This window comes from Lampetra fluviatilis, chromosome 30, assembly GCF_964198595.1.
Source record: "Lampetra fluviatilis chromosome 30, kcLamFluv1.1, whole genome shotgun sequence".
NCBI classification, from domain to species: domain Eukaryota; kingdom Metazoa; phylum Chordata; class Hyperoartia; order Petromyzontiformes; family Petromyzontidae; genus Lampetra; species Lampetra fluviatilis.
In genome coordinates this window covers 11,734,395-11,754,794 of record NC_136304.1, presented here as the reverse complement: position 1 = coordinate 11,754,794, position 20,400 = coordinate 11,734,395, and the positions used below count along the sequence as shown (strand labels likewise).

Sequence of the window (20,400 nt, the reverse complement as noted above, 5' to 3'; positions counted from 1 at the left end):
AAGTCACTCGAATTCTGCGGAAGACGACGCTTTTTTTTTAGCGAGGTGTGAACGGTATTCTCGTGTTTGGTGCTGTGAGACATGCCCTGTATTCTGTACCGCCGTGTGCGATGCACCGGCTCTTATCGCTGCTCTTGGGAAGCGAGCGCTCGCGGGCTACCCGCGCAGGTCGCGTGAATCCCGCAGCATGTTTTCAAGTCGGCTGCCTTGTCCAAGATAAGAAGAGGGCAAAAATGGCATTCCCGGGAGAAAGGAATCGCGGACGAGTAAATGTCGATTTAAAGCTTTCGTGACTGCAGGGATTCATCTAATTGGTTCTTTCATTAAAGTCACGTAGAAGGGAAGTAATAAAATAATAAAAATAAAACATAATAAAATAAAATAATTCTCACGACGTTTCGGCTACAACGCAAGCAGCCGTCTTCAGGTGAAGAATGAGACACTACCAAGCTAGGAGCTTATATATAAGCTGGGTTGGAGGTGGAAGAGCGCCTTAACAAAAAGAATGTGCATATGAAGAGGAATTTAGCATATTCATGGGAAATGCGTAGGAGGTGGGCGGGGGGGTTTCAAAGTCATATTATGCCCATGCATTATGCAGGATCAGCAGCACCAAGGGGGGGTGCAGGGAGTAGCATTAACAAAGGAAAGGAATGTTAATGATATGTAGCTGCAGTTACTAAACAACCACGTAGAAAACTAAAGTATAAACTACATAAAAAACTAAAGTATAAACTGCATAGCACCATCAGTATACTTACTATACTCTACAATAAGCTGAGTTACTAACAGCAAGTAATACATTACAATTCTACGTCGTAAAAATTATATAATATGCTTCCATCTAAACTTTATTCTCTTACATCACACGAGCATATACCGTACTATATACTGCCATAGATAAACCCAACATTAAATTATATACTGTATTGCTATAAACCACCCTATACCTTATACATTTTAATATAACACTATGTATTATTCTACCCACCCTAATGTGTATCGAAATGGTTTATTACGTCCTTCCAATGATTGCTAAGCCAGAATCCATCTTCTCGGTTAAAATTGTCTCTGTGTTTGTATATGTGGATCGCCTCATGAACGAATCTCTCATGATAGCCAGATGGCTTGCAGAGAACCTCTGTCTTGGAGAAGTCAATGTCATGTGAGCCCACTGAGTTGTAACAGTGATCTGCCACGGCTGAGGTGTTTGTCCTACCGTGTTTCAGGTCAGCTTTATGTTCACGGATGCGGTCCGAGACATGTCGTTTGGTTTCCCCAATGTAACTGCTACCACAGAGGCAACTTAGTTTGTAGACGCCAGGGTACTGTATGTCTGGAACCACATCTTTTACAGACGGTACCAGATCACGGATTTTATGTACTGTGTTGAATCGGACCTGGATCTTGTGTTTAGTCAGGATTTTGGAGATCTTTTTTGTGACCCCAGCAATGTAGGGTAAGGTGATGGTCTTGAAAGGCTCCTCAACAGGATCCTTCTTGATGGTTGGAGTGATGGCTTTGCGGATTGTGTAGTCGGAGTAACCATTAGCCTTAAGAGCTTGGCGTACGTGTTTGAGTTCACTGGAAATGTGTTCATGGTCGGAGATGCATTGGGCTCTATGATATAGAGTCTTGATGAGGGAATTCTTCTGGGATGGATGGTGGTGGGAATCCGGTTTTAGGTAAGCATCCGTATGGGTGGCTTTCCTGTAGACAGAGTGGCTCATTGAACCGTCAGGTCTCCTTTTGATTAGGACATCCAAAAAGGGTAGCTTGCCATCTTTTTCGACTTCCATGGTGAATCTGATGGCTGGGTGTATGGAATTGATGTGGTCGAGAAATTGGTCTAGAGCAGGCCGGCCATGTGGCCAGATGACAAAAGTGTCGTCTACGTACCTCTTCCATAAGGTCGGGCGTAGAGTGGCAGTCTGGATGGCGTCCGTCTCAAATTTCTCCATGAAGATGTTGGCTACAACCGGAGATAGGGGGGAGCCCATTGGGGTGCCCTCAGTTTGCTTGTAGAAAGTTTCATTGCAGGTGAAGTATGTATTGGTTAAGCAGTGTCTCACCAGGGGGGGTACCCCAGCATTCAGTCCTTGATGAACCAAGTCTTCAATGATTGCGATGGTGTCAGGTACAGGAACCTTGGTGAATAAGGAAACCACATCAAAACTGACAAGCAGGTCGTCTGGGGACAGGGCAATCCCCTTGATTGTCGATACCAGGTCAGTAGAGTTTAGTACCGCAGAGGTGGTTTTTCCAGTGAAAGGCCGTAGGATTTCAGACAAAAAACGAGCCAATTTATAGGTGGCGGAGTTGATAGTAGAGACAATGGGACGAAGAGGTGTATCTTCTTTATGTATCTTTGGCAAGCCGTATAATCTTGGTGGCCTGGCTGCAGAAGGTTTCAACGAGAACTGTTTGGTCTGATCAAATAATGCGGTTGAATCAGAAATGATTTTGTTGGTTTTAGTGACGAGGCTGTTGGTGGGGTCTCTTTTTATTTTTGTATAGCTGCCATCGTTGAGTAGTTGTTGAATTTTGTTGTTGTATTCTATTTTGTCCATGATGACAGTGGCATTGCCTTTGTCGGCTGAGAGGATGACAATGTCATCCCTCTTTTTTAATTGAGCTAATTCAAAACGCTCATCTTTGCTGATGTTGCTAGCTGGCATCTTAGCGTTTTTGAGGGTTGCAGAGATTTCAGATCTTGCTACGTCTGCAGCGATGTGACTCAAGCCCTTGAGAGCTACATCTACTCGAGCAATTATATCATTAACTGGTATGTGTCTAGGTGTGACTGCAAAGTTTAGTCCTTTAGCTAAAACGGATTTCAGACCTTCAGAAATAGAACTGTTACTGCGATTAATTACGACTTTGTTAACATCTAGCTTTTCAATGTGTGGGTCCGGTTTCTTGTTTGAGAGGCGGTTGAATTTGGAAATCAAGTTGTCCTTACATTTAGTCGACATAGCGGCAGCTGAAGAGGCAGTAATTTTTTCTACATGTTCCCAATCCGATGTGGACATTGTTGCACTCAAAGATAAGTGTGATTTGTAGAGTGTCTTGTCTAACTGATCTAGTTCGGTGCGCGTAAGTCTGATTTTCTCTGAGATAAGAGCTAAGCTAGTTCTAGACAGAATTCGTTTCGCATTAGAAGAAGTTACAGCAGCAGATGTTAGTGTAAATGCGTTTGGTATTACCTTAGAGTCGCGGCATCTCTTCAGAAAGGTGAGAGACTCGATTAGCTGAGCCTTCTTATCACGGAGCTTGTTGAAGGATCTCAAAGTTATGTGGAAACCCTCCCCGTAGAGGCGGTTAAATTTCGATTTAAAGCTTTCGTGACTGCAGGGATTCATCTTCTTGGTTCTTTCGGTAAAGTCACGTAGAAGGGAAGTAATCAAATAATAAAAATAAAACATAATAAAATAAAATAATTCTCACGACGTTTCGGCTACAACGCAAGCAGCCGTCTTCAGGTGAAGAATGAGACACTACCAAGCTAGGAGCTTATATTGGCTCGTTTTTTGTCTGAAATCCTACGGCCTTTCACTGGAAAAACCACCTCTGCGGTACTAAACTCTACTGACCTGGTATCGACAATCAAGGGGATTGCCCTGTCCCCAGACGACCTGCTTGTCAGTTTTGATGTGGTTTCCTTATTCACCAAGGTTCCTGTACCTGACACCATCGCAATCATTGAAGACTTGGTTCATCAAGGACTGAATGCTGGGGTACCCCCCCTGGTGAGACACTGCTTAACCAATACATACTTCACCTGGAATGAAACTTTCTACAAGCAAACTGAGGGCACCCCAATGGGCTCCCCCCTATCGCCGGTTGTAGCCAACATCTTCATGGAGAAATTTGAGACGGACGCCATCCAGACTGCCACTCTACGCCCGACCTTATGGAAGAGGTACGTAGACGACACTTTTGTCATCTGGCCACATGGCCGGCCTGCTCTAGACCAATTTCTCGACCACATCAATTCCATACACCCAGCCATCAGATTCACCATGGAAGTCGAAAAAGATGGCAAGCTACCCTTTTTGGATGTCCTAATCAAAAGGAGACCTGATGGTTCAATGAGCCACTCTGTCTACAGGAAAGCCACCCATACGGATGCTTACCTAAAACCGGATTCCCACCACCATCCATCCCAGAAGAATTCCCTCATCAAGACTCTATATCATAGAGCCCAATGCATCTCCGACCATGAACACATTTCCAGTGAACTCAAACGTACGCCAAGCTCTTAAGGCTAATGGTTACTCCGACTACACAATCCGCAAAGCCATCACTCCAACCATCAAGAAGGATCCTGTTGAGGAGCCTTTCAAGACCATCACCTTACCCTACATTGCTGGGGTCACAAAAAAGATTTCCAAAATCCTGACTAAACACAAGATCCAGGTCCGATTCAACACAGTACATAAAATCCGTGATCTGGTACCGTCTGTAAAAGATGTGGTTCCAGACATACAGTACCCTGGCGTCTACAAACTAAGTTGCCTCTGTGGTAGCAGTTACATTGGGGAAACCAAACTACATGTCTCGGACCGCATCCGTGAACATAAAGCTAACCTGAAACACGGTAGGACAAACACCTCAGCCGTGGCAGATCACTGTTACAACTCAGTGGGTTCACGTGACATTGACTTCTCCAAGACAGAGGTTCTCTGCAAGCCATCTGGCTATCATGAGAGATTCGTTCATGAGGCGATCCACATATACAAACACAGAGACAATTTTAACCGAGAAGATGGATTCTGGCTTAGCAATCATTGGAAGGACGTAATAAACCATTTCGATACACATTAGGGTGGGTAGAATAATACATAGTGTTATATTAAAATGTATAAGGTATAGGGTGGTTTATAGCAATACAGTATATAATTTAATGTTGGGTTTATCTATGGCAGTATATAGTACGGTATATGCTCGTGTGATGTAAGAGAATAAAGTTTAGATGGAAGCATATTATATAATTTTTACGACGTAGAATTGTAATGTATTACTTGCTGTTAGTAACTCAGCTTATTGTAGAGTATAGTAAGTATACTGATGGTGCTATGCAGTTTATACTTTAGTTTTTTATGTAGTTTATACTTTAGTTTTCTACGTGGTTGTTTAGTAACTGCAGCTACATATCATTAACATTCCTTTCCTTTGTTAATGCTACTCCCTGCACCCCCCCTTGGTGCTGCTGATCCTGCATAATGCATGGGCATAATATGACTTTGAAACCCCCCCGCCCACCTCCTACGCATTTCCCATGAATATGCTAAATTCCTCTTCATATGCACATTCTTTTTGTTAAGGCGCTCTTCCACCTCCAACCCAGCTTTATATAAGCTCCTAGCTTGGTAGTGTCTCATTCTTCACCTGAAGACGGCTGCTTGCGTTGTAGCCGAAACGTCGTGAGAATTATTTTATTTCATTATGTTTTATTTTTATTATTTTATTACTTCCCTTCTACGTGACTTTACCGAAAGAACCAAGAAGATGAGTAAATGTCCTTAAGCTGTTGGGCGGCGCGTGTTTGTGCACACGAGAGAGCGAGCGTGTGATCGAGAGTGTAATGGAAAGGCGCAAATGATGAGTGAAGGAAGAGAAGGAAGCCGTTGGCCTCGCACTCGCTCTGGAGAGGCTGGCACGCGTGGACCGCTCCACTTCCAGTTCCGTAGCACCGGTTCACTTGCCCTGCAGCTGGGATACTCGACCTTGCGTTTACTCCGAGAGCACTTCTTGGGTCTTGTTCTAATCACGTTTGTGTTCACCCACCAAAGTCTCGCCGAGTCTCAAGATGCCATTTCGTGAGGGTCCTGCCAAGTGTTTTTTTTTTCTCAGCAGTGGGCAATGATTGCTACGTGTACTCCTAATTGAGTCATGTTGCAGGTACGTTATTTCGTGTCGGGGTGTTTGGCCAACAGCAGGTACGTCGTGTGTGTATTTAGCGAGAGGAGGAAAGCCACGCAGAACGGGTGGAGAACATACAAACTCCACGTGGATAGGCACCCGCGTTAGGGACAGAACCCAGGGCCTTGCTGCTGCGAGGCGCGAGTGTTGCCGCTGTGCCACCCTGCTGGTTATAATTGCCGATTGAAAAAAATACTTTGAATTTGATATGGAAATAGTTTAGATTTTTTTAAAATGTATTGTAGATCTGCTTGCCTTAATTTTTCTCTTGCATCACCTGTTTTAATTACATCCGTCTGAGGGATACATTCCTGCTGGGTATGATTAAGAGTGTCTTTGTAGTCCCGTCTCAACAGTGAAATGCAGTGCAGGCCGCCTGTGCGTGGCTGACAGTGCCGCAAACACACGTTGTAGGTCGCCGGAAACACAACGTTACAAATGAGAAACAAGCCCTCGGAGACATTTGGAAAGAGATCAAACGATGGGGACTCTCAAAAGGGGCGGGTGACATTCTCTTTATGGGCTTTGGCATGCAAATGGAACAAATGGGTTGTCACAAGTGTCAGATTTGGCAGGCATTTGCTTTTGTAAGTTGTGTTTGTCAACGTCGCGATTGCGTTCCCGTTCGTGGCCCACCTGGTGTCCAGAAGGGTGATGGATGTGTTTTGACGGTTTAGAGCGGAGCGCTGCCCGCTTGTCACGCGGACACACACGTGTGCAGCGGGGTACAGCTGCGGCCGCTCCTCCCGTTTCCGCGCTCGGCGCTGAAGCGTTTTCGTAGGGGAGGGTTCGTCGCCAATTAACGATGACCCGAGACTGTCGCCGGCGATGTGAGCATCCAAACTCGTGGGTTGGGGTTTATTGATCGTTGGGTTGTGGGCGCCCTAGCCACGTATAAACAAAGATGGGCCCTCGTTACAATCGTCTGGCGGTTCACCAGCAATGTCGAAATCGGTCCAAAGTTTGCACGTGTGGAACCAATGCTGCCAAAATTGTGCGCTCCCAGACGGCTGCATTTGCTGATGAGATGTATAAAAAAAATACTGTACTTTTTTTACGTGGAGGGACAGATACGGGGAAGAGACGTATGTCGTTAGCGTGACTGTTGTTCGGGTATGGGAGCTGTGTACACAGAGACGACATCACACTCGTCAGCATTCACCTCGTCGGGGCACATAGCTGCAGAGTCCACCGCACGCATTGTCAGCGCCTGACACGTGTTGAGGTGATGGGGTGGTGGTGGCGGTGGCGGTGGCGGTGGTGGCAGTGGAGTGATTTCAACCCGTGCTCGTATTCCACTTGCATTGCGGTCGGTTAAATTGTATTAACCCCCCCCCCCCCCCCACGTCTGGCCTGCGCACCTTATTGGCTCACAAGTAATGACATCACATTTATCCCCTCTAACACCGAAACAGGGAGGATGTATCCACAATTCTGGCTGTCACCTGATGAAGCTGGTTGTAGTTACTGGCAAAGCATCACAGTACTCGAATTGTAAATGTTGTGAATTTACTCTCCAACACACCGGTGTGCTGAACTAGTATTGCCACGTTTTGTTTACTTGACAAACCTTACTGGTCGGCTGTGTCGGGTGGTGGCGGGTTTAACGATACATTTATATGTTTGCACGATCTAACCCAAAAAACATATTATGGATTACATTCTACGGTTTACAAAACATAAAGTTGGGCAGGGCGACATGTGCATTTAACAACTGCAAAGCAGCATTCCCTTAGCTCCCATTTGTGTCACTATGCTAGGTTTGACTGCAGGAGTTTGATGCAACTGGCCACAGATCCTTAATGGGGAAATGCTGAAATCCGTCGTAAATGTCATGTAAATAAATTCATCCCAAGTCGAGATCTCAATAATCTTAGCTGCTGGTGTCGATGCAAAGGCTTCTATGACATATTTGTAATTTATATGTGATAGTATTTTCCTATGATAATGCTTTATGCATGTTCATGGTGATTTTATGGATATACTTTCACCCCGTCTGGGTAACGTGGAATTTCTACCATTGGCTGAGGACTTGTGAACGGAGGATGAGCACCGCCTCGATGCTCGTTCAAGTGGCGGGCGATCGATTTGGCTGTGGGCTGACCCCCACTGCGTTTCCGCTGTGGCTTCGCAACGCTACGCGGAGTGCCGACTGCCACAATACCCCGGGGTCCCCATTGGGCGCATTTATTTGGCTCGGTGTGTTCGCTTCTGATGCGCATGTCATGGAAATACCGGTTCCATGGGCATTTAATATGCATCGGCTTGTTTCTGTCCCAATTTCGATGCAATCTGCCACGGAGCGGTGTAGATTCTCACGTCTGTGCTGATACTGAGCGCAAAGGCTGCCTGCTTGCTTTTCCGGTGCTTGATCATTCCCACCGTTTGCTCCACTGGAAGCGTCACTGGAGTGCAGCGCACGAGTGGCAGGGCGGCGTGCTCCCGTTTCTCCAAACCCGAGCCTCCTTTTTCAGCGGTGGGTAATGAACGTTGCGTAGTCCTTCGCGCGCTGCCGTTCGTCGCCTCTGCGTTCCACGTGGGTGTTTAAGCGCGGCGTTGGCAGTTTTATCATATTTAGAGAAGTAATTGACTGAGATGAAGATTAACAGCCACATTTGAGTCTCTTGTTTTGCCATTCTATGGGCTTTAGAATGGCAGCGGGATATTGGGCCGTGTCGTGTAATTGTGCTCGCGTCCGCTGCTCATTCAAACTTTTTTATGTTAAACAGCAGCCCAATTCCACAGGAGGGGTCTCTCTCGCGGCGTGTGCGAAACCCAGACTCGATAATAATAATGGCCGATCCATAAAAAATTGCGGAGAGGGGGGGTGGGTCTTTTTTATTTTTCGGCAAGTGATCCGCCGTGGCGCGGAGGATATTTCCGCCGCTAATAAGCGGGGGGCAGGCCAAACTCGTTTGTCTTCATTAGCGGCTTTTATTGGCCGCTTGTTTACCTGCACGCCGCTCTCTCATTAGCCGCAGCCTGGCGTGGCCGCCGCGGCCGGCACAGCGCGGTGAACCCCGATAGCCCCCCCAGATGGTTGGCTGCTCGGCATCGTTTAGGGAGGCTCCTACGCTCGGCTGTCTCTCGGGCGGCAGCAGCAGCAGGCGCTGGCAAAACCCTCCTCCCCCGCCACCTGTAGGCAGCGGCAAAGGTTGTTTACGCTCTCACTTGGGCTTTCTCTCTTTGCGAATTCAAGGATAGGCTCTCTTCGTTTTGTGTTTTGCATCGTGAAAGTCGTTGACCATGTTTTGGGGTGAGGGTACGCTTGCCATTTAAGGAATTTGTGAAAGTATCCGAACGCAGAGGAGTTTTTAAATAATGTTGGGCACGACAAGTAGCCGTGTTTTAATTTCTTTGGTTATGTCGGGTGGCGAGGGGATCTTACAACACACATTTGGCCAGACCATTGCGCGGCAAAGTGAACTCTGAACCGAGTGATTGGACATTGTGTCCTGATTTGCATCACGTGGCATCTGGCCAGCTGGCTCGGGCGTAAGACGAGTGGCTTGCAAGCGGAATGTTGCGATTTCAATTCCTGGTTTGGGCTCGACTCGGCTATCGTCCTCGCGAGGTCGGTTGAATTTAGTTCCATTTTGTGGGGAAGTCACCCGTGGTTGTTCTATGGATAGGCTCGGTCTGTCACAGGAATGTGGAATTTGCACCACTCGTTCCAGGCGGTAAACAGTGAGATGAGCACCACCTCGATGCTGATATGAGCGGGAAATGTCTCTGACTTTTTCGTAACGAGAGTGTTCTTGACGATTAATTTGCCCAGAACATTTTTCGGAGGGTACCAAGACTCCCCTCCCCTTTGTCAAAGACGGTCCTGCTTAGGATGGTTGGCCAATGCCTCGTGCTGCATACACATCTGTACAACACTCGAAACGCCGCACAGATGGATCAGCACCATGCTCGCACAGGGGACCACCTTGTAACCAGTGATGTGAGTGTCTCCTGTGCGCAATGATCTCTGCGTGGGCCAATAGCTCTGCCTCCAGAGGCCTCGACTGCCGACACGCTGCTGTATGCCTCCTAAGTGGACTGTCGCTCCTTCTTTAGGGAACGTGAATGTCACTCTATAAATTATTACAACTATTTATTTTTTACCAGGTTAAGGCCCACTGAGCTATGTAGCTCTTTTTCAGAAGCGACCTGGCCACAAGTCATAGCACAACAAAGTTGCTTACCCTGTGGAAATTTATAGCAGCCAAATACTCTAAACGCTTGTTTCCAAATGTGAAGGGAAAAACCGGAGTATCCAGAGAAGAATCCACGCGACCATGGGGAGAGAGACGCAAACTCCAAATATACACGTGTCAGGGTCAGGTTCGAACCCACGACCTCCTGTATAGCAGGCGAGGTAGTTAACATCTCGCCACTGTGGCACACACCCATGTTTCACATACATTGTAAATATGAAATAATAACAGGCAGCTCGTGTAGAATGAAGAAATATAACAAAAACCTGATTATGATTATTACGCTTGTTAACCCAGGATAGCCACTCCGGTTTTCAAGACTCTTTTTCAGGAGAGTCCTGTAAACTTTTCGCAGTCGGCGTCAATGTTGCTGCTGCTGCAGTGTGATCCCAGCCGAGTAACTTGCATGTCATTTTTCAGCATTGCGATGTTTGGTCAATGCCAGTTTACATTGCGTGGTTTTTGCTATGGGAAGAAAGCGTAGAACCAGGAGGAAATCCCATGCAGGACCCGGGCAGAACATTCAAACGCCATACAGAAAGGCGCCCCTAGTTGGGAATTGAACCCAGGCCTTTTTTGCTGTGAGGCACGAGTGTTACCCGTCGCGCCACCCACCCCGCCGCCCACCCCGCCATCCTGTACAAACCGGAAGAGGAGTTAATTTGACATTTCGAGCTGCACAAAACAACGCTGGAAGAGAAGTCGTATTTCTTTAAACGGTTCTCTCGCAGCAAGACGACGTTGTGCGGCAGGCCTTCATCGCAAATCGGCCTAATGCGTGCCCACGGGGACTGTCTTCACACAGCAGCAAAAATACGGCAATAAAATTTCACAAGTTACATAACGCTCCTATTACAAATGTAATTAAAATTAACGGCACATTTTACATCTTCATTAATACGCGTACCGTACTACCTTGGGTGGATGTGTCGTGATTATCTGAGTTCAGCTGCGTGTTTACATTGCGTCAAGCTAGAGCTCGCACTTAGCTTCCTAACGCAGCAACACAAACGCCGCGTGCCAGACGACAAGCCTCCTTCCCGTCTTTGTCCCTCCACGCACAAATGAAGTTAGATTTTTTTTTACTTTTTCCCGTCTGCTACAGGCCTTCTGGGGGTGCATAATTTCTAGAGCATTGGGTTTTTTTTAACACAATTAAACTCTGGACCAGTTTTTCACATTCAGTATCTCATGAGCAGTCAGCCTTGATTGAACCAATGCCAGTGCACTGCCAGATGTTTATAGGCATTGACCCTCTGGTAAATATGGAACGGGTCCAGAGTTTGGTTGTGTTAAATAAATGTTGCTGAAATTACGAACTCGCAGAAGGCCACGTGGCTGATGGGATCTTTAAAAGGAAACCTGTACTTTTCTTTGCGTGGAGGGGGGATGGGGTTATGAGGTGGGGGGAGGAGGAGGGGGGGCAGAAGAGGGCAGTGGAGGAGTCTGCAGCGATGGCAGAGCAGCTGCTGCTGAGGAGGAAGAGGGTTGGAGGAGGAGGAGGAGGAGAGCAGGAGGGGGGGATGAGGAGGGAGATGAGGATGGGGGAGGACGGGGGAGGAGAAGGAGCGGAGGAGGAGGATTGTCTGCGGATTTATTTTGTTACACAGCGTGAGCGAATGATTGTTCCGAGCTCGAGAGGAATCGTCGGGGCCGCGGCGTCTCCCAGCGGGATGTGAGCACGGAGGGTGTGGCCAGATCAGAGCACGAATTACAGCGGCTCGCAGCCACGGGCCCGCGGTCACCTCCGTCTGGAGTCAAATTGCGACGATCGCTCTCACAGAATAGAATTGGATCGAAATTGCGCATAGGATCAGACATCGTCAGATCGGGCGCGGATGATGCCCTTATGACCGATATGAATCCTGTTCAATCAGATAATCTCTTGACAGACTTTAAAATATGTTCGCATGTCAAAGTTTTATTATGAAGAATATATTTTGCTAGAAAAATAACCTCTATGTTTAGTGAGTGGACATTTCTATTACTCAAATGAACTGGGAAAATGCCCCATAGCAAAAACTAATTCATGATTGCAATTTGAGGAATATACTCTGCCTCTTGCACTCGTATCAAGACACCCTTGAGCCCAAGATTTCTACCTACCTATTATCGTTTAGACCTTCCTGCTATCATATAGAGCTTTCTGTAATCAGAGAGACATTCCTGTCATCATAGACCATCCTGTCATCATAGACACCTTCCTACCAGCATCACCTCCGCCAGGGGCGCCCGGGTGGTGAAGGCCGACAGTGCCAACCAGAGTGGTCCCCACGTTGCCCCGCGTTGGGGAAGGAGGCCTCGTGTAGCGGTCCGGCCGTTGACCCGGCAGCTCCCGCGAGAACGCGTGTCGCTCCTTGTTATCCGCCCCCGAGTCTCGAGTGTTCTTCCTCTACCTAAAATACTAAAAACTACTTTTTATTTTTAACCCAGGTAAGGCCCACTGAGCTGTGTAGATGTATTTTCAGAAGCGACCTGGCCACGAATGATAGCCCAACGAGCAGTGGCTTATCACGTGGAGATGTATAGCAGTCAAATACTCTTAAACACACTTTGAGAAATGTGGAGGCGAAAACCGGAGGACCCGGAGAAAAATCCACGCGACCACGGGAAGAACATGCAATATCGAAATATACAGCGTGCGTCATGGTCAGGATCAAACCCACGACCTCTTGTTTACTCAGCGATATAGTTAACACATCGCCACCGCAGCACTCCTGTGCCATTCCAGGGACGACAGCCAATTGAACACGGCGCAATGTTAACTGCTGTTTCTGTAAAGCATCTTCGCTCCTTTCCATACGTGCATTAGTCATGTGGCTAAGTGTCCGTTCCCCCGCTATGCTGTGTACTCATTGAACATCCTGCGAGACGCCCTCGTCGCTAGCGCCCATTACCCCGCTAATGCCCATACACCCCGTTAATGCCCATACACCCCGTTGTGCACCCTGCCTTGAGATACACTTTGTTGTTGATGTTGTTATATTTTAGAACAAGATTGAAAGCAAAAACTAAATCTTTGTCCACTAGCTTTTTGCCCGTCCTCGGACGGAAGCTGTAATATTGTGTGATTGTACATTTTTTTAGGAATTGGTGCACGTAAATACATTTTTCTTAACTTAAAAAAAATGAAATTAAGGACTTGGGAAGATTTCTCGGTATACGATATTTTGAACACTTCACTGAATTTCACTGTAGCACTGTATTAATGGCAGTGATTCTTGCACAAAACTACGTCATAAAACACGTCACTTCATGTCACTGTAGCACTGTATTTAACTGACCTTCAATTAGTAAAAAATCACTGCTCTGATACTTTATTTTCTTCTGCTTTCACTCGCTGGGGTTGAAATGAATTTGAATTCGATACAATGTCTGGACAATCACGGAGAAATTTATATATAATAATTTAAAAGCAAAAATTTGACTTCCCTTTTGTTTCAAGTGCTGAAGAAATACATAGAGACAGCAAAAGCACTTTGTTGCTGCATAGAATTATTTATTTGATCATAAAGAAACGTCAAATTTAAAGCGAATTTGCGTAAAAAATGGATTTGGCCACGTAATGCTATGTGTTGTAAGACCCTCCGCCACCCGACGTAGCCAAACAAATTTGTGTTGTCACGCAGTGTTCGAGCGTTTAACGAGCCACTCCTTAGTGATTTATTCCTGCTTGTTAGTTGAGGAACATTTCTCGCAACCAAATGATATGACGCCTCTTCAAGAAGCGGGGTTAGGTGACGCGGTTGTTCTGGCTTACTGGATTATGCCCCGAGAGACGCTTTGCGCAGTTCTAAGTGGCGAGCCGCACCAATCGTCATCGGCGCGTTGCTCAGCGGTTGCAAAACCGCGCGAGAATTGAAGAATGCCTTTGGCTGTGTCCGGATGGTGGGGCACGGTCTTACGATGGGAAGTAGGTCGGATCCTTACGTGGCCTAACCCAACGAACGATGAGGAATTGTTAACATCGGCCGCAAAGACGTACGTGGGAGTTGAGCTGATGTTGAACGCGGACGTCGAGAACGGAGGGCGGTGCAGAGTTCCGTGATTGTGCAGGTTGGGGGGGGGGGGTGGTGGGGGGTGTTGGGGGGGAGCGGTCGTGGAAACGGAGGCCGGCCGTCGGGATCGCGCGCCCACGATTAACCCGGCTCACGCTTGGACACAGCGCAGACGGCTCAGCCGCAAGAGTATTCAACTCACGGTGACTATTTCAGAATTCATCCAGAATTCGTATATCCCGTGTTACAATCATATTTTTTGGCATTCACTTAGATGAACCAAAAAAATATGTTTTGACCTCCCAATGAGCGAGTGTGTTAGTATATTATTCTCTGAGAGGTATACCTTTACAAAATATGGAAACGTGAACACGTCTATCGAATATTAAACGGGCTTGGAATTCATTTTTCAGCATCTATATGTTCAAGCATCTACTTGTGTTGAGCCAAAGTTGCTGAAATGATGGACTGCCGGAAGGTCTTGTGGCTGATGGGATGTGTACAATTACTTGTATTTTATACGTGGAGGGACAGATATGGGAAGGAGTCGTACTGTCCGCTTGTGTATTTTGTTAATAATTGACCACCATCCAGTCAAGCTGATGACCAGACATCAGAAAACGCATATAAAGCTCCTGCGTTATTCTGCTGCAGAGAAGCCACATTTCAAGATGTGTGCACGCAGTCAGACGACTCTCTGGTGGAAATCTCAGCTCAGATTTCACAAAGTGCAGGAACATATCTCAACTCGGCAGCTTTATCATCTTCGCCACCACCATAACCACCACCCTGCCCAGGGTGGCTGCCGGGTGACGGCACCCAGACCGTGATAGTTTCCCTCTCGCAAAGGGGCGTTCCTCAGAGCCGTGTCGCGGATATATCGCGGGGCGAGCGGAGCGTCTGCATCTACCGCACGACGAGTCGGCGTGGCCGACCGACAAGTGTCAGGGGAGAGTCGTGTGGGTGTGTGGGGGACCTCTGATGCGCTATATTTTCCCCAAGACACATCTTTGAAGATGCAGAGCGGCGCGAAAATTGCCGGTTGTTTTGTCCCTTGTCGTTTTTTTAAAGTGGGGGGAACACTGTTTGACACTGCCCATCGTAGGAAGGAATGGCGTAATTTTTATGCAGCTGTTCGGGTACAATGCAGTGCGCGGTGTTCTGGTGGGAGGGATGTGCCCGTAACCTTCACGGCAATGTCATTTCGGCGGAGAGCTTGGCAACTGATATGATTATGAACTGATATGAAGTTTAAACTACATTTTGACAGCGCCGCGTTTCGTAACCTTTGTAGGAGTGTAGCGAAGAGTACTTTATTAAGCAATGGCGCGCTTAGTGTGGTGGGATTTTACGGGGCGGGGGGGTGCATGGGACTCAAGAAACATTTGCTTCTGTGAGTAAATATATGCTGGGCTGTAGAGGCTCCGTTTAATGTTGCTAACGAAGTGGAGAGCTCTGCCCGTGTGCTTTATGGTACAATTGCACGCGGTGATGTCAATAAAGACTTAAATCTCAGATGACAGGAGTTTGGCACAGTTAGACATGTGTGAAGTTTCAATTCCCAAAGTATTGGAGGAAAAAAATAACTGACCTTTGTCGTACTTAAGAAGCATTAAAGGTGCGTGCAGTGTGCCTGCTGCGAAAAAAAAAAACACGTGGCGGATAAAAACACGGATGTTTGGACACAGCTGACAATATCGCTTTTGTCATCTTAGTTGAGCGTTCCTTCTCTGTAGTGCGTCGAGGAGCAAGCGGCTCGCTATCGGAAAGTTGCGAGTTTCAAATCCACATTTGGGGTTTATTTAGCCCATCATCCATGCGGCGTCGACAAAATAGAGAAAACACTTTGTCGGGAGCAGTTTGTCTAATTAATGTTCACCGTCCCCCCCCTATAGGAATGTGGAAGTTGCATCACTAGCTCAAGGCTGTAAACAGCACCAAAACGATGTAATGTTTGTTACGAAAACCCACGTGAAGACAACGTTATGGGTCTGGAGTACCAAAACCATGACCATGAGAAGAAAACAAGGAAGGAAATAATTGACAAAGCTGCTTTGAGAGAGAATGTTTTGGGCCTGACACGCAGGCTCAAAAGTTTGGAAGCTCCAAGCCCGAGACCACCTCTCCCAGCGCTCCCACACCCATTGTGTTTTCTCATAACGTCACAAACTACACGAGGATTGTTTTCCTGCGCCATCATCCAGCACCGGAATGTGGAGTTGATAACATTACGATTCTTAATGGTGGAGAGGTTCTCTTCTCATCAGAGGATTACAGAATCCTGGCCCATGAGAAATATACCAACGTCACTGTATAACATTTAATGTGTCGCATTACATTTTCATCCGGCACGCCCGACAAAAAAAAAATCGACAATAACTTATTTTGCTAAACATCCTGCAGTTTAAGTTGCACCCTGCGGCTGCATATCATGAATTCATTAAGAAGTAGTGCCTTTGCATGATATCGCGGTGACTATTATACATTTATCTTTTATAGTTTAAATATGCACGCTGTGTTTGTTTGGCACCTTCTAAGAAGATGGTTTATGGCGTTAATTGCATAATAATTACTCACGAGCGTGGAGATAAAATCTCACTTTGTTGGTGGAGGCCCCCACGCTCAAAGACGGCTTAGAGTCTCCGCGGAGGCCGTGTCGTATGTCATTGGGATGGAGAGAATGCTTGTACCGCTCTTATCAGTGGCACGTGTCGTGACGGCTACTGCAAGATGTAACCATGTCCGTCCAGTGCTCGCCGAGCTGTATTGACTTCCGGTTGCCGAACGAATGCATTGTGAGGTCGCACTCATTACACACAAAGTGCTCGCCACAAATGAACCACGATACCTCGCTGATCTCGACAAGGAGCATAAACCATCACGCACACTCCAGTGATCATCCTCGCAGCGGCTTTTGGTTCGTCGATGAACAAAGACGGTCACCGCATCGTGCGCTTTCAGATATGCTTCTGCGGCCGTCTGGAACGTTCTCTTCCTACCGATATTAGGAAGCCACTTGAGCTATGCACTTTTAAATCATCATCTAGATTGAAAACTCGCTTTTTTTTTACTTCTTTTGAGTTTAAGAATGTGTCCTTCCGGCTTAGCACGGTTGGCTACGTACAGTGCCAAGGAATGAAACAGGTGGACTTCTCCACAAATCTGGCTGTCACCTGATGAAGCTAGTTGTAATTACTGGCGAAACATCATACTCGGATTGTAAATGTTGTGGCTTGGCTCTCCAACACATTGGTGTGCTGTACTAGTGACGAATTGGCCACGTTCTGCTTACGTGACAGCCCTTACTAGTTGGCTGTGTCGGGTGGTGTCGGGTTTTAATGACACGTTTATATATTTACGCGATCTAACCCAAAAGCTTCTATTATGAGTGCGAAAGAAGTTCAACATACATACATTACGACGCCGCCTCGCCGCACATTAATTAAGTTAAGCCTTGAGCTTTCCCCCGCCGCTTTGTTTACGCGTGGTGTGTGCCACTCGATGGTTGCAGCAGCTGAGACCGCACGCACGGGCGTGCGGCCTTGCCAGGATGCATTGGAAAGTGCTGCCAACTCTTTCTGTTTAAATGGGTTTGTAATTTAGTGCCGCTTACTCTGGAAAAATATTTAGTATTTTAAAGCGCTCTTAGTGCATCCAACCAGTTACAATAGCTAATTGAGATGCAGGACCAAAGCGATAAAAGAACAAGAATAATTGCATATTGGTTTATGATAAATTGTGTTTAAAGTTATTTATGCCCTTATTTGTTCATTAAATTCAAAGCAGCTTAGGATAAATATGTTTAAAGCTAAAAGCATGAAGCTCGGTGAGGACTATGGTACGAAGCATTGTGTTTCCCGGGAGTATATGAACCACCAATTGCCCGTGGTATAATCTGTTGTGTTATAAGTGATGTGCCCTTTACAAAAGCACATGGGACATTTGAATCATATCATAAATCACACGACAGGTCCTGGCGGCCCCTGCTATCGCAGACCTACTCTTCTGTGCACATTGCTTTTTTTTTACTTAATCACTGAATATTCTGCAACTCGACCTTAAAAGGCCGATAAAGTTGAGTTCCTCTCCGGTAAAATTCCCACGTTCGCTCCTGCGACAGATGCCGTGCCATCGTGGAATAAAAGTTGCTCGCATTCGGGAGGTCGTGGTTCACGTCCTCGTTTGGGGGGGGGGAGTACCGCTTTGTGATGAAGTCAACGGTGGTTGTCCTCTGGAGAGACTCGCCCTTGCCATAGGGATGTGGATTGTTTTTTCTCCCCACTCACTTGCCTTCAGGGCTGTAAATGGAAGATGAGCACCAGCGCCTTGCTGCATATTGAGCATCAAATCACTTTGCGAGTGTTTTCAGCTGACGCTGCTGCTGCGCTAGGCCATGCCGTGCGGACGGTTACAGGCCACACACGTTTGCGTAGGTCAGACACCCACCTGCATGCCGAAGAGGTGGTCTCTAGAACGCAGTGCAGCGAATGGTTCTCAGACATATCTGTGCGGACCTTTGATTATGCCATTTGTTGTATTTGGGACCCAAAAATAACTTGACGGATTGGCCACGTATCCGTGCGGGAGCCCCCAGGCGTAACAAAGAATGAGGATTATTGCTTGGCATTCACGCGCTGTTAAACCGAACAGCAGGCAGCAGCTGTGGCAAGGAGAGTCAAACAGTGCGGACACGGCGCCTCCCAACGCAGCCACGTTGTGGTCTTGCAGCTTGGGTGTCACGGTCGCGCTCTTGTCACTCGGTGTGATGGTCATAACTTCATGCGTCTGTGATGTTTACACCGTCATCTCGATTGGACGTTATTCTGCGATACATCACACTGCATGGATCCAACATCCATGAACAAGAAATGATAAAAGGCAAAGTGTGTGGAGATGCTTTATTATCAGTGGCATTTCTTTGCAAAGACCGAAAATACGTAAATTCTTGTTTTGGCATTATTTTGTAAACCCTGCTTCAATTCTCAATCTTTGCTGTCTCTCTCTTTCCTCCTCCTCCTTGTGCTCAATCCCACGCTGTCGGTCTCTCTCTCTTCTCGCCCTCCCCCCTTCACTGGAACAAACATCCCCCTCCACATTAAGTGGTCACCTTCGCTCACGAGCCTCCGCTCCTCACTCAAAACTTGTTCTCTTGCTCACCCCCCACGACCACCCCCCCTTAATCCTCATAACCACCACCACCCGTTACTGTTCCATCTTCATATTCTCATTACATGGCTATCACTCATTCCCCACTCATTCAACCCGTTCATCATCATTTACCGTCATCAATTTCGCTTTCACCAAACTCACGCATCACAGATTGGCCACCCCATTGCTTCCTCTCATCTATTTCATTCACCTCACCTCCACTGTCACGTTCACAACGCATCGTACCCTCCTTAATTATCTGTAAAGCACCTTGATTCAGGCGCAATATAAATTACATTAAGATAAGATAAACTGATTAATCACAACGTTTGGAACCTTTGGGCCTCTGCTCAGCCGCTGTGTTTATATATCTTTTTTTCATCGATTTAAAAAGTCACATTTGTCAATGACACTGCAGTCAAAGAAAGGTAGCCGTTGCCTATTTTATTTATGATGCCACACTGTCATTGAGGAATGCGTTCAGTTGTTATTCTACCCAACTTTTTGCACCACTGTCAGTAGCAGCATTACCAAATAACTGATTTGTACACGAACTGTTTATGCTTTGTGTGTACATTCATTACTTGCCTTTATCCCGTCCTAGGACCGAAGCTGTAATATTTACGAAAAAATTGAGCAGAGTATAATTTGTATCTTGTGTAAATTTAATGGCAGTGAATCTTGCACAAGAGTACGTGATCAAAAACTTGACAGCATTTCACTGTAGCACTGTATTAATGGCAGTGAATCTGGCACAAAACGAAGTCATCAAACACCTCACTTCATGTGGCTGTAGCACTGTATTTAACTCACCTTTAATTTGTTCAAATTCACTGCTCTGATACTTTATTCTCTTCTGCTTTCGGTCGCTGGGGTCGAGATTAATGGAATTCGATACAATATCTGGAAAATCACCGAGAAATGTCTTTTACCATAATGTAGAAGCATAAATTAGACTTACCTTTTGTCTCAAGTGCTGAAGAAATAAATAAAGACACCAATCCACTTTGTTGCTTCGTATAATAATTTATTAGATTCACTTTCAATAAATAAACGTGAAACTTGAAGCGAATTAGCATTTTTTTTTATTTCCGCTCGACCTGCGCGAGTGTAAAAATCCACCCACT

At 46.5% G+C, this 20,400-nt stretch overlaps 1 protein-coding gene across 15 annotated transcripts in view; it reads left to right on the top strand.

Annotated features, from left to right (window-relative positions):
* Window positions 1-20,400, top strand: part of FUT8 (fucosyltransferase 8) — a 384,345-nt gene that overhangs the window by 275,991 nt on the left and 87,954 nt on the right. The window lies entirely within an intron of this gene.